At 38.5% G+C, this 13,770-nt stretch overlaps 1 protein-coding gene across 1 annotated transcript in view; it reads left to right on the top strand.

The window, feature by feature from the left end:
- Positions 1-13,770, top strand: part of LOC103268677 (transmembrane and TPR repeat-containing protein 1) — a 75,142-nt gene that overhangs the window by 45,296 nt on the left and 16,076 nt on the right. The gene's annotated exons all lie outside the window — the stretch shown is intronic.

Below are 13,770 nucleotides of genomic sequence, written 5' to 3'. Positions count from 1 at the left end.
CTTGCAGAAGCTTTTAGGTTTGATGAGGTTCCATTTGTCCACCTTATCTTTTATGGCATTCACTTCTGGGGATGTGATCAAGAATTGATTGCCTACTCCAATGTGCATATGAGTGGTTCCTGCATTTTCTTCTATGGTTCTCATAGTTTTAGGTTTTACACATAGGTCTTTGATCCATTTTGAGTTTATTTTTGTGTATGACAATAGGTAGGGGTCCTGATTCATTTTTCTGCATGTGGTTAGCCAGTTTTCTCAGCACTGTTTACTGAATAGATTCTCCTTCCTCAGTGGCTGTTGGTGGAAGCTTTGTTGAAGATGACTTGATTGAGAAATTGAGGTTTTGCTTCCAGAATCTCTATCCTGTTCCATTGTTCTATATGCCTGTTCTTGTACCAATACCAGGCTGTTTTGATTATTGTAGCCTTGTAATAAAGTTTAAAGTCTGGAAGTGTGATACCTCCCACTTTGTTTTTTTTTTTTGCTAAGGATTGTTTTGGCTATTTGTGGTCGTTTATGTTTCCATATGAATTTCTGTATTGCCATTTCCAGGTCTGAGAAGAATGCTGTTGGTAATTTAATGGGTATTGTGTTGAATCTGTAGATTGCCTTTGGTAGGATAAACATCTTAACAATACTGATTCTTCCAATCCGTGAGGATGGAATATTTTTCCATTTGTTTATGTCTTTGATTTCTTTGAGCAATATTTTGTAGTTTTCATTGTAAATGTCTTTTATTTCTCTGCTTAGGAAGATACCAAGGCATTTCTTTTCTTTTCTTTTCTTTTTTGAGGTTATTGAGGATGGGATTGTGCTTGTTATTTGATTCTCCGTCTGTTTGTTGTTGTATAAAAATGCAACTGTCTTTTGCATGTTGATTTTGTACCCTGAGACTTTGCCAAAGTCCTTTATCAGTGCAAGGAGGCTTTTGATAGTTTCTTTTGGGTTTTCAAGGTATAGGATCATATCATCAGCAAAGAGGGATAACTTAGCTTCCTCTTTTCTTATTTGAATACCCCAATTTTCTTCTTTTGTCTGATTACTCTAGCTAGGACTTTCAACACTATGTTGAACAGGAGGCAGCCTTGTCTTATTCCAGTTTTCAGGGGAAATGCTTCCAACTTCTGTCCATTTAGCAATATGTTGGCTGTGGGTTTACCATAGATGGCTCTTAAGAAATTGAGATCTATTCCCTCTATGCCTAGCTGTTCAAGGGCTTTTATTAAGAAGCAATGCTGGATTTTGTCAAAAGCTTTTTCTGCGTCTGATGATATAATCATGAGGTTCTTGTTTTATATCTGTTGATGTATTGAATTACATTTATGGCATTGCAGATGTTGAACCAGCCCTGCATCCCAGAGATGAAGCCTACTTGGTCATGATGGATGATTTTTGAGATATGTTGTTGGATCTGATTTACTAGAATATTGTCGAGAATTTTTGCATCTGTGTTCTTCAGGGATATTGGCCTGTAGTTCTCTTTCCTTGTTGGATCTTTACCCAGTTTGGGTATCAGTTTGATGCTAGCTTCATAAAATGATTTGGGGAGAGTTCCATCTTTCTCAATTTCCTGGAATACTTTCAGTAGGATTGGTATCAGCTCCTTCTTGTATGTTTTCTGCTGGAAAACCATCTAGTCCAGGCATTTTTTGTAGGTAGTTTTCTGATGATGGAGTCAATTTCCTGGGATATTATTGTTTTGTTTAGGTCTCGATTTCTTATTGTTTCAACCTTGGATGGCTGTGTAATGTCAGTGAGTCTTCATTTCATTTAGGTTATCAAGTTTGTTTTCATACAGATGTACATAGTAATTTCTGATGATCTTTTTGTATTTATTCCTGATCAGTTGTGACTTGATTCTTTGCTTTTCTGATTGTGTTTATTTGGGCTTTTTCTTGGTCAGTCTAGCTAGGGGTTCATCTCTCTAGTTTATCCTTTCAAAGAACCAGTTTTTTGTTTTGTTTTTTTATTTATTTCTTTGATATTTTTGTCTTCTGTGTCCTATATTTCGGCTTTTATTTTGGTGATCTGGATTCTTCTGCTGAAGTTAGCAATTTGGTGGTCTTACCTTTCCAGCTCCCTTAGGTGATTTGTTAGGCTGTTAACTTGTGATCTTTCTGTTTCTTTGGTGTGTGTACGTAGAATTATAAATTCTTCTCTTAGTACTATTTTCATGGCATCCCTGAGATTTTGGTAGGATGTGTCCTTGTTTTCATTTGTTTCTAAGAATCTTTTAATTTTTGTTTTGCTTTCTGTGTTGACCCAGGAGTTGTCAACATCATGCTGTTTAGTGTCCTTGTCTTTGTGTTGTTTGGGGGATCTTATTGGTGGTGTTATTTATTTTTATTTCACCGTGGTCTGAGAAGATGCCTGGTGGTATTGTGATCTTATGAAATTTGTTTATACTTGATATATGGCCCAGGATGTGGTCTATCTTGAAGTATGATCCATGTGGTGATGAGTAGAATGTATATTCCACAAATATACATTCCATAAAATGTTGAATGGAGTGTTCTGTAGGTATCTATTAAGTCCATTTGATCAAGAATCAAGTTGAAATTCTGGATCTCTTTATTGATTTTTTTTTTTCCTTGATGATCTATCTTGGTTGTTAGCGGGGTATTTAAGTTCCAGTTATGATAGTGTTAGAGTCAGTGTCCTTTTTTAGTTTACTTAGTAGTTGCTGTATAAATCCTGTTGCTCCTGAATTTGGTACATGTATGTTTAGGATGGATATTTCCTGTTGATGGATTGAACCTTTTATTATTATGTAGTGTCCTTCTGTATCTTTTTTCATTTTTGATATCATGATGGTTGTTTTGTCTGATATTAAAATTGTGACTTCTGCCCTTTTTTGTTTTCTATTCACCTGAAAGTTTATTCTCCATCCTCTAACTTTAAGTCTGTGGGTATCCTTTGCCATAAGATAGCTTTCCAGGAGGCAGCATATTGTTACCATAATATGCTTTCCTGTAGTCAGCGTATTGTTGGGTCATGTTCTTTTATCTGGTTTGCCATTCTATATCTTTTCAGTGGTGCATTTAGTCCATTCACGTTCCAACTGATTATTTAAATGTAAGAGTTTGTCCCTGTCATAATGTACTTTTGTTTTCTTTTAACTTTTGCATTAGTAGATCTGTGTGCTTTCATTTTTGCAGGTGTGCTGTGTGCTCTGTAGGTTTTGTGTTTGTTTGTGATCTTGTGAAGTATATGGTCTTTCTTTTGTTTCTTTTTTCTTCTGTGCACAGCACCTTTTTAAATATCTCCTATAGACCTTGTCTAGAAGCAGCATATTCTCTTAGGGATTTTATGTCCAAGAAGGATTTTAATTCTCCATCATGGATGAAGCTTACTTTTGCTGGGTAGGAAATTCTTGTTTGAAATTGTTTATCTTTGAGAGCATTAAAGATTGGAGTCCAGGCCCTTCTGGGCTGTAGTGTTTCTGCAGATCAGTCTGGAGCTATTCTGATTGGTCTTCCTCAGTAGGTAGTCTAACTTTTTCCCTTGCTGTCTTTAGGATTTTTTTTATTTTATACCTGCTCTGTGTAGACAAATTAGTATTTTTTTTAGGGAGTTGTCTTCTCATAAGATGTCTAATAGGGGTTTACTGACTCTCTTGTGCTTCTATAGTTATCCCTCTGGCAAGATGAGGAAAGTTTTCTTGAGTGACCTCATGGAATGTTTGTTCCAAGGTGTCCTTTGTTTTTATTTCTATTTCTGGGATACCAATCAGATGTAGATTTGACTTCTTGATAAAATCACACATCTCTTGGAGAATTTCTTCTTAGGTTTTTTTTCTCTATTTCTAATAGATTGGGTTAATTCCATATTTTAGTCTTCCAGCTCTGAGATTCTTTCCTCTACTTTGTCAATTCTGCTTCCTATACCTGTCAGTTTGTTATTTATTTCTTGGATGGAGTTCTTCTGTTATTTCTGAATACACTTTCCAACTTTGTTGCAATTTTAGTTTTGGCTCTTGCATTTCTTGATTTTTATTCATTCTGTCCATCAATTCCTTGATCTCTTTAAGTACCTTCTGGATACAGTAATTCTTGGAGATAATCATTGTTTGTGCTCCAGTAGTTGTTCTTTCTAGCACTGTCTCTTTGCTGGTACTTTGGGGGTTACCAGTGATTTTTTTCATTGATTTTTTTTCTCATTTGTGACAATTCTCTCATCTTTCTCTTTAATTCCATTGCTCAGTGGGAAATGGAGAATTCATCACTTCTGATGCTTGCTCTACCTTCTCTCCTTTCCTGAGCCAGACATACTGGTTTGTTTGATTATGAAATAGGGCTGAAGGCGGAGCATTGTGCTATCTCTTTACAATTTTGAGCATTTACTAAGGGGTGAGGAAGGGGCTGCAAAGATTCAGAACCTATTGATGGGTCACAATGCTTGTTATCTGCTGACTGGGTCACCTGAGACTTGCTCTCTGTCTCCATATAATATGACTTTACACTGGGTATGCTTGTGTAGCCCCTGAGCCCAAGAAAGAATATAAGAGAGAAAAGAGAGGGAAGAAAGAAAAAAGAAAGGGAGAAAATAAAAGAAAAAGCAGAGAGAAAAAAACAAAGAGAGAACATAGGGAAAAAAGGAAGAAAGAAAAGAAAAAAACAAATGAACAAGACAAACACACACAAAAAGAGAATAAAACGAAACAAAACAAAAAACTCAGTAGAGATTTCTCAACTTTAGTTTCTCTCTTTGCAGGAGGAGCTTCCTCTTGTGGTGGGTTCTGTTACTTCAGGTTCCCTCTTGGCTGTTGAAACTTGATATGCTAGAATCTTCAACCCTTGCTGTCTGTGATTGGTAGCTAGTGCATGCCCATGCCCATAGGAAGGTGGAGGAGAGGGTGACTTGACTCACCATCTCCTGTACTCTCTCCCCTTCCCTTCCTCTCTCCCAGTGTGGTCACAATTCCCACAGCATCCTGTTCCTCATGGGGGAATGGGTCCTCCAGTCTCTACCCTGCCCTCCGGATCTCTTTTGCAGTTGCTGAGAGTGAGGGGTAGCCAGCTATGTACTCATCGGCCTCCTCCGGTCAGATCTGCCATATGCATCTATCGCCCAGCAGCTGGCTCAGGGTTGGGGTGGGGGGGTGTTGCAAATCACCTGGGGCTCTACATCTGCTGTGACCCACCAGGGCTTGTGCACTGGGGGCAATCCTCTCTGGGTTCATGCAGAGCAGCCCCTAAGCAATGCAGAGATCACCCCCTGGTCTTAAGATGTAGGTCTGCTGTTCCACGGAGGCCACCCTGGAGCACTTCTCTGTCTTAGACTGGCTGCTCAGTTCCTCTATAGACGGCTTCTCCTGCCACATACAGGGTCAGGAAAAACAACTCCCTTCCCAGCAAATACCACAGTTTCCAGATCCCAGATCCCCATAGTGGGGCCTTGCAGTCTAGCCTGGTGCTGGAGGCGGTGGCAGCGACCCAAGGTGCCACTCCCTGTTGCTTTTTCTCCAGGAGGAACTTCCTTGCTTTGGAAAAATGGCACTTGGTTCTGCCCTGAGAAAAGTGCCAGGGCCCGAGCAGCAGCAGCAGTGTTTGTGCTGTGGGGAGAACCTCTGTCAGCTCTTGATTCCCTGCTCAGCCAGACACTTGTGTGCCCAGTTACTCTCCCATCCATACGCTCCCTTGCCCTCTCACACATCCACTCACACAGACACTCACATACTCACACCAGCTTCGCCATCTTCCCCGACACAAATGGTCTTTTAAATCTCATTACTTCTTTGGATTTTGAAAATTGCATTTCTGGTGGAAACTCAGCTCATAGACTTAAAAATAAGAGAGAGGTTTTTAGATGAAACAGTTAATCTCTTTGCCTATTTTGGAACAGCAAGAGAGTAGGGGGAAAAGTAACATTAGATCAGATAAAACAGTAATGCACTTAAAAACTGTTATTTACTGTTGTATTTGACTTCAGCAAGTGAGACTGGGAGGACATCGATTTTGTTCCTTTCAGAGAAAACACCTTTTATAAAGTCTTTCACAACTCCAGTAGCCACTGTTGTTTGTTTTTTCTTTTTGCGAGCACAGCTTTGTTACACAGACATTGAAGTTAACAGTAACTGACATCCTTGGGCTTTTGGCTATGACAGGTGTAGAGTACTATCTATCCCCAGGTTTGGGGGCCACTCTTGGTTGCCTCCCAAGTACCATGTGGCTACTTTGTGGCCTCCTTCTTGTCTAAACTCCACTCAGTTGTCTGTAAAGATAGGAATTGTGTCTGTCTCATTTATTCTTCTTTTTCTACTGTATACATGCCACATGGATGGTATTAAATTAAGTTTAGCTTGAAACAGATTCTGTCTCATGCTGTCTTTCTCAGGTCTTCTGATTGAAAAACTGAGTCTCTTCTCTGTCAAAGATTTTTGCTTTTTAAAACCTTTTAATTACAACTTTGGCAAAGGAATGACTATTATTTTACAGTGACCTATGATCCTATTTTGATTAAGTGTTTTAAACTTGACATATTTGACAGGCTTCCGAAAATCAGATTTCAAATTCAAAATTAAGTCTTTTTTGATCACAAATTATCTTTGGAGTGCTATAGAGAGTCCCTGCAGCATCCAAAAGAGAGCTAATAAGAGAAGCATTGTCAAATAGGAAATGGTACTTAACATTTAAGTTATATTTTTATGAATATGTTATTAATATATGTCTCAAAATTGTATGAGATTCCTAAAATCCTGATATGTCTTAGTATGCTATCACTCATAATTATGGTTACATTAAATTATTATAAATTTCCATGTCAATTGTATCTTTTCCATGGTTTAATTGCTAAATTCTGATACATTTTCTAAAAGTTCTTTACAAGCAAGTAAAATCCTAGAGTCTTGTGTCTTCAAGGAGTTTCATAAAAAGGATGAAAAGAACTCTGACAAACACTCTTGAATACAAGTTTCTGATAATTTTAAGATTACATTATTTGGACTGCATAAGAATTTTCAAAACTCTAATGAAGAGACTGAAAAGCAAAATTGGTATTTAAGTGGTTAGAAGTCCATTATTAATCATAGACCCTTGGAGAGCCTAGATGGCCACCTGGTCCTTCCTAAGTCTTTAAAACTTTCATTATTAAAATTCCACACTCCATAACTCACCACAGAAGAAATTAAATGATCCAAATTATATTTTTAAAATGTGTATATTGGTGTGGTGACTGTTCTCAATTGTAAAAATGGTTTATAACCATTATTTGGCTTGTCAAGCTCATAATTCTGGAAAGATAATCAAAACTTCAGGTACATTTCTACTACCATTTAAACTTTTATAGAGAGATTTCATTCAATTGTCATTTTCAGTGCATGTTTTCTGGTTATATAAAAGCTTTTCCATACAAAAAGGCTGATGCTTTAACAGTAGCTAAAATGTTCCTTGGAAATGTTTTCCTCATGGGACATTACCTGAAAAATCTCCAGCAATAAAAGGACTTGTTTCAATGGACAAGTTGTTAAACAGTTAATTAAGGTATTGCAGATAAGATAGCATTAGTCAAAGGTATTACAGCTTAATGACAATCAGATCCAATTCTAGGAGAAAACATAAGTTGACCCTTTCTATAATAGTAACTGGAAGGCTTGTTCCCCTAATAATAAGACCTCATGTATCTTCTACTCTTAAACTCTGATATAACTAAATGCTATAGGTTTTTAATACATCATGCCAAAGTATATTTTTACTACATTTAAAAAAAAGGCTTTTTTTTTTTTTTGAGTTGGAGTCTCGCTCTGTCGCCCAGACTAGAGTGCAGTGGCCGCTCCCAGCCACCGCAGCCTCGACCTGCTGGGCTTCGGCGATCCTTCTGCCTCAGCCTTCCAAGTAGCCGGAATTACAGGCATGCGCTACCACACCTGGCTGATTTTTTGATTTATTGTAGAGATGAGGTCTCGCTGCCCAGGCGGGTCTCGAACCCGTGGGCTCGGGCAATCCACTCACCTCAGCCTCCCAAAGGCGCAGGATTACAGGCTGAGCCACCGAGCCTGGCTAAAAAAAGGCTTCTTATGGTTCATTGACTACGGACAATCAAACCCTCCATGATTTAAAATCTGGATATTGGGCTTCTGAAAATGACATCAGGAAAAGACTGCCCTTGCTACCCACACTACAGCAAAACTTTGAGACCTCAAAACTTAGGTCCATAATTTCACAACTGAGAAAGGTCCTTCAGACTTTTAGACCTAAATACCCATCTGAAACCTTAAAAAAAAAAAAAACAAAAAACAAAGAACATTTTTACCTAAAAGCAGACAACATCCTAGATGTGGGCAACTTTCCCAGGATCACAGATTAAGATCTCTGCTATCATGAGCCTCTTACCTCTCTTAATTTTTTCCTTGTTTATGCCTCTATAAGAAGTAAAATTAAAAAGAGTTCTTATATATATTCGTGGGTGTATTTTTATTTGTAGAGGATTTTGTAGCCAAGATTTTACTTAGACAATATTATGCCCTGATAGATAAAAGATAAAGGACTATGGTGGGCAAAAATTTTAATGGTACCTTTATTTTTTCTAATCAGTCAAAAACAGAACATTGGTTCTCTCCTCTTAACTTATATCATAGGATAAAAGGAACATTGCCAGGAGGCCTTCACTTGTCTATCATTTATTAGTCTCCTTTTTTCATAGTCAAGAGTAAATGAGACAATTTAAAATTTGTCCCTTATAATAGGCTCTGAAACACAGAGATCCCAACCCCCACAGACCATGGACTCATACTGGTCGGTGGCCCGTTAGGAACCAGACCATACAATAGGAGGTGAGCAGCAGACGAGCGGAGTTCTGTCAACTGTCAGATCAGCAGTGGCATTAGATTCTCATAGGAGTGAGAACCCTATTGTGAATTGCGCATGTACGGGATCTAGGTTGCATGCTCCTTATGAGAATCTAATGCCTGATGATTCCCCTGCCCTGTCCATGGAAAAATTGTCTTCAACAAAACCAGTCCCTGAAGCCAAAATGTTGAGGACTGCTGCCATAATAGATTCTACTATAAAGACTGTAATTACAGAGCAAACGTCTTTAAATTATCTTGCTGCAGTTATGCTAGATAATAAAATGTATTTAAATAGAAAAAAATCTGTACAGTTACTGATGCTACTTATAGATAAATAAATGCAGTGAGTAATATAGAGATTCAGTTATAGGGGATTAATAAACAGACTGCTTGGCCAAAATGAGTATATTCTTTATCTAGCTGCTTCCTTCATCTATTTATTTTAGTTGGTTTGAGTCATGGAGACACTGACAAAGGAGCATGCTCCAAATTCTTGACGTTATCCTCCTAATAGTCATAGTAGTTTCCCTGGTATGCTATGTTCTCTGAAAAGTTCTAAATGCTTATATATAGCCATGTGTAAAATACCAAATGGTCTCTGACTGAAATGACAAAATTTTTTTAAAAAGCATGATCATAAGATACTATAACCAATTAATGACATACTTGAGACCAAAACCCCAAAATAATGGTAACTGAGAGTGGCACTAGAGTCCTAAGTTTTAGTCAGTCTCTCACCTAAGTAAAAAAAAAAAAACCTGACGAAAGGGAAGCATTGTTAAATGAAGTTATGAGCCATTATTTTAGACTAAATTCATAAACTGGGCTCCAAGAGACCAGACAACCCAAAGTAGAGTCAGTCATACTGAATGGAACATAATCAAACTAAAACTTAAAAAAAAGATAAATTCTTTAAAACAGACCACACTTTTATTTATTTTTCTTCTAAAGATAAGAGGTTTCAACAGAATTCAACTCGACTTTGTTACAAAAAAGTAACCTAAAAATCCTTGTTCCCCTCTTACAAAACTTACTGTTCTATTATTTCCCAGTGAAATTTAAGACCAGATAAATACATTCACAATAGTGACAGAGAGACATCAATGCCTAAAGTTTTGACCAATCTCTCAAAATTGAGAAGTTGACCAAAAAGAGAGAATTGCAAACTTGCATTAGCTTAAAGCTGCCTCCTTACATGTTTTAAGTTAGGCCTAAAGGTTTCTCCTTGCTGAGTGAATTGTAACCTAATTGAATGTGTAAACAGCCTATCTCGTACCAATCTCTCTTGTACCAGTCACTGAGTTTCGGCCAAAGGCAGCTAACTGTTCAAATCATGTCCAAATCAGGTGAACACCAAGCTGTACCTCAGTTTTGTTTATTGTAAATCGTTTTCCTTTCTCTGTCCCTAAATCCTCTCCAACCACATGGCAGCTGTAGAGTCCCTTTGAACCTATTCTGGTTTGGGGGCTGTCTGAATTGCAAATCATTCATTGCTCCATTAAGCTCTGTTAAATTTCATTTGTTAAATTTTCTTTTAACAATGGTGTTCATGAAATATTTTTTGAGGGGATGGATGAATAGTAGGTTGGATGGATGGACAGGTGGATGACCAAGCATAGAACTTTATTTTTATGCCATACTCATCCTTGTTTATTTGCAAGGCTTTATTCAGGGCTGCTCAATTTTCTATATACCCACTGAAAACCTAGGTTCTATTCTCTGTCCCCATGTAGCTATAAGATTTTGGGTAAGTACCTTAACCACTTTGAACTCATTTGTTAAAAAGGATGGTGAACGAGTGTCTATTTTTTTTTCTTTTGAGTCGGAGTCTCACTCTGTCTCCCAAGCTGGAGTGCGGTGGCACATTCACAGCCATCACAGCCTCGACCTGCTGTGCTCAGGTGATCTTTCCACCTCAACTTTCCAAGTAACTGGAACTATAGCTGCATGCCACCACACCTGGCTAATTTTTTGATTTCTTGTTGAGACAAGGCCTCACCAAGTTGCCCAGGCTGGTCTCAAACCCCTGGACTCAGGCAATCCTCTCACCTCGGCCTCCCAAAGTGCTGGAACTACAGGTTTGAGCCACTACACCCAGCTGGTGTCTATTCATTTTCTTTCCAGCACTAATGTTCTTTACTTTTATTTTTTCCACTGAAAATTTCATCCATTGTATTTTTAATAAATGTTTTTTAAATTTTTATTTTACTATGTTAGTGTATCTTAAAATGCCATGTAAAATGGAAAATTGGGTCATTTAAAAACAAAGATGATAGTGTAAACACTAACACTGGTCCAATAGTAACCTAGGCAACTCAAGATTTTCAGGAACTGATTACTCAGTTTTGGCTTATTCTTGCTATTTTTTCTCTGGTCTCCTCTAAGATATTGTGTATTAACTTTTCTATCTGAAGGTGATTAAGAAAAATGAGAATAAAAAACACCTGTTAGTTAATTATTCTCTCATATGATTTACTTAGAGATTACAGGAAGCTGTGGGCTAAAATGTCACTTGGACATGGTCATGATGATGTCTGAGGTGGCTACAGAAACAGTTCTTGGCCACCTGGGCTGAAGAGCATCCTGTACTTACCTCTTTAACACACTAATCACGTGGTATTTGTCAGTTCACTAGTCTCTGAGCTCCTTAAATAGAGGTATTATGTTTTATTCATCTCTGTGTCTTTGCATCTGTCTCCTAGTGGTATAAACAGTAATACTTACACTAGTGGTACTCCTAGTAATAATAATAAAGAGAAAAGCTAACTTAATAAACAAAGGGCTAACTAGGGGCTAAGCATTGTTTTAAGCATTTCACATGCTTCATCTATTTAATACTCATCACAAGCCTATGAGGTAGGTACTGTTGCCATCCCTAATTTACAGATGGGCACATAGAGGGTAATAAAGGTCATAGAGACTGTAAATGGTGAGACTGGAGTTTGAATCCATGTAGTCAAACACTGGGAGCTCAATTCTTAACCACTGTGTTGTACTTCATATAATCATTACAGTAAACATGAATGAATCAATGAATGAATGAATGAACGAACAAGTACGTGAATACCCAGTGGTCCTCTCTAAGTATTCATATTATTGGAGTGTTATGTAACTTGTGTTCTGCCTATCTCCCTTTAATACATACACTCACACAAAGTTGTCAGCACTTCAATGGATAGTATCTTTATAAAGTTTTTCTTCTCATCAATAAATTGAAAAGAAATATTTTGAGATTTTTATTCATCTTTACATTTTCTTAGTTTGACAATTTTTGAGTTTGACAATTAAAACCCATATTTTTACAAAATGGATCACCATTTTGCTGGACTACGCTTTGTAATTCAAATAAGTGAAATTTGCCTAATTCAAGTCACCCCCTGCTTCTTAGTAGGTACTTAAGTGTGTGGACTCAACCAGATGGCATTGGTCATTCTTCACAGGGCAAAGTATGTGTTACCTTTCTGGGTCAAGGTAGATTTCGGCTTGCTGACTTATTGTTTAGCACTCAGTGGGACTATCTAACACATATTCATAAATTTAAGGTGTATGTCTGCAAAAACTATTGCTCTCCATTCCCTTTTCATGTGTCTGGTTGAGTGTTCAGAAATAGTAACTTGAGATAAGGTTTAGGAAAATGTACATACTCTGAGCATATATTTTTTTAAGTTGCTATATGTTTTATGCCAAATCATTTCCTTTTACCTGATCTTTGTAGCAGTACTAGGAAAAGAAGAAATTGTTTACTTATGGGTAAATTAATCTTTGAACCTAGAAAGCTTTGATTAATTAGATGTTACCATCTATATTGTAAAAGACAGTGTGACATGATAGCCTCAGATGGTTTTGAAAAATGTACCTAACAGGGAATTTGGAATTATTAAGGTGTGTTAAAGTGAATCATTAGATAAGTAGAACACGAAGGCAGTTAGAAAATGGTTCTTTGAAGATGTGGCGATTGGTCTGGACCTTGCCACGAAGGTTGCAGGTGTGCCTTTGAGGGGGCAGCTAATTCTGTTGGAAGGAACACTCAGAGATGGAAAGAACAGATTAAATAAGAGAAGTAGCAAGCAGTTTGATGAGCTGTGGAAATCACTTCAAGTAAGCAAAGCCCTTTTCATGACCTGCATCAGTCTCCCCTCCCTCCTTCCCTCAAAAACTTCCCAAAGCAAACCACACTGTGAAGGTTAACAGTGTTATCTAAGCCGGGCTCGGTGGCTCAGCGGCTCAGCCTGTAATCCCGCGCCTTGGGGAGGCTGAGGTGAGTGGATTGCCTGAGCCCGCGGGTTCGAGACCCGCCTGGGCAGGCGAGATCTCATCTCTATAATAAATAAAAAATTAGCCGGGCGTGGTAGGACGCGCCTGTAGTTCCAGTTACTTGGAAAGTTGAGGCGGAAGGATCTCCTGAACCCAGCAGGTCGAGGCTGCGGTGGCCATGAGCGTGCCACTTCATTCCAGCCTGGAAGAAAGAGTGAGAATCCAACTCAAAAAGAAAATAAACTTACAACTTAAAATCTCTGTAAATTCAGAATACTCTAAGAACAAATTTGTAGCCGGGCTCGGCTCAGCCTGTAATCCCGCGCCTTTGGGAGGCTGAGGTGAGTGGATTGCCTGAGCCCGCGGGTTCGAGACCCGCCTGGGCAGGCGAGACCTCATCTCTACAATAAATCAAAAAATCAGCCGCGCGTGGTAGCGCGCGCCTGTAATTCCAGCTACTCGGAAGGCTGAGGCGGGAGGATCGCCGGAGCCCAGCAGGTCGAGGCTGCGGTGGCCGGGAGCGGCCACTGCACTTCAGTCTGGGCGACGGAGTGGGACTCCAACTCAAGAAAACAAAAACAAAAACAAAAAACAGTGTTATCTGTGCAAATGCCGCAATCAAACAAATCCCTCAGGCCTCCCTGCCTCTCAGCTAGATCACCAACTCTAAAAACATCCACCATTTTATACCATCCGTGTTCATTTGGCGTTATTGGGATGAAGGGTATCCC

The sequence above is a fragment of the Carlito syrichta genome, unplaced genomic scaffold (assembly GCF_000164805.1).
Source record: "Carlito syrichta isolate Samal-C Ts95f unplaced genomic scaffold, Tarsius_syrichta-2.0.1 Scaffold308871, whole genome shotgun sequence".
Lineage (NCBI taxonomy): Eukaryota > Metazoa > Chordata > Mammalia > Primates > Tarsiidae > Carlito > Carlito syrichta.
This window is presented reverse-complemented; position numbering and strand designations above follow the sequence as displayed.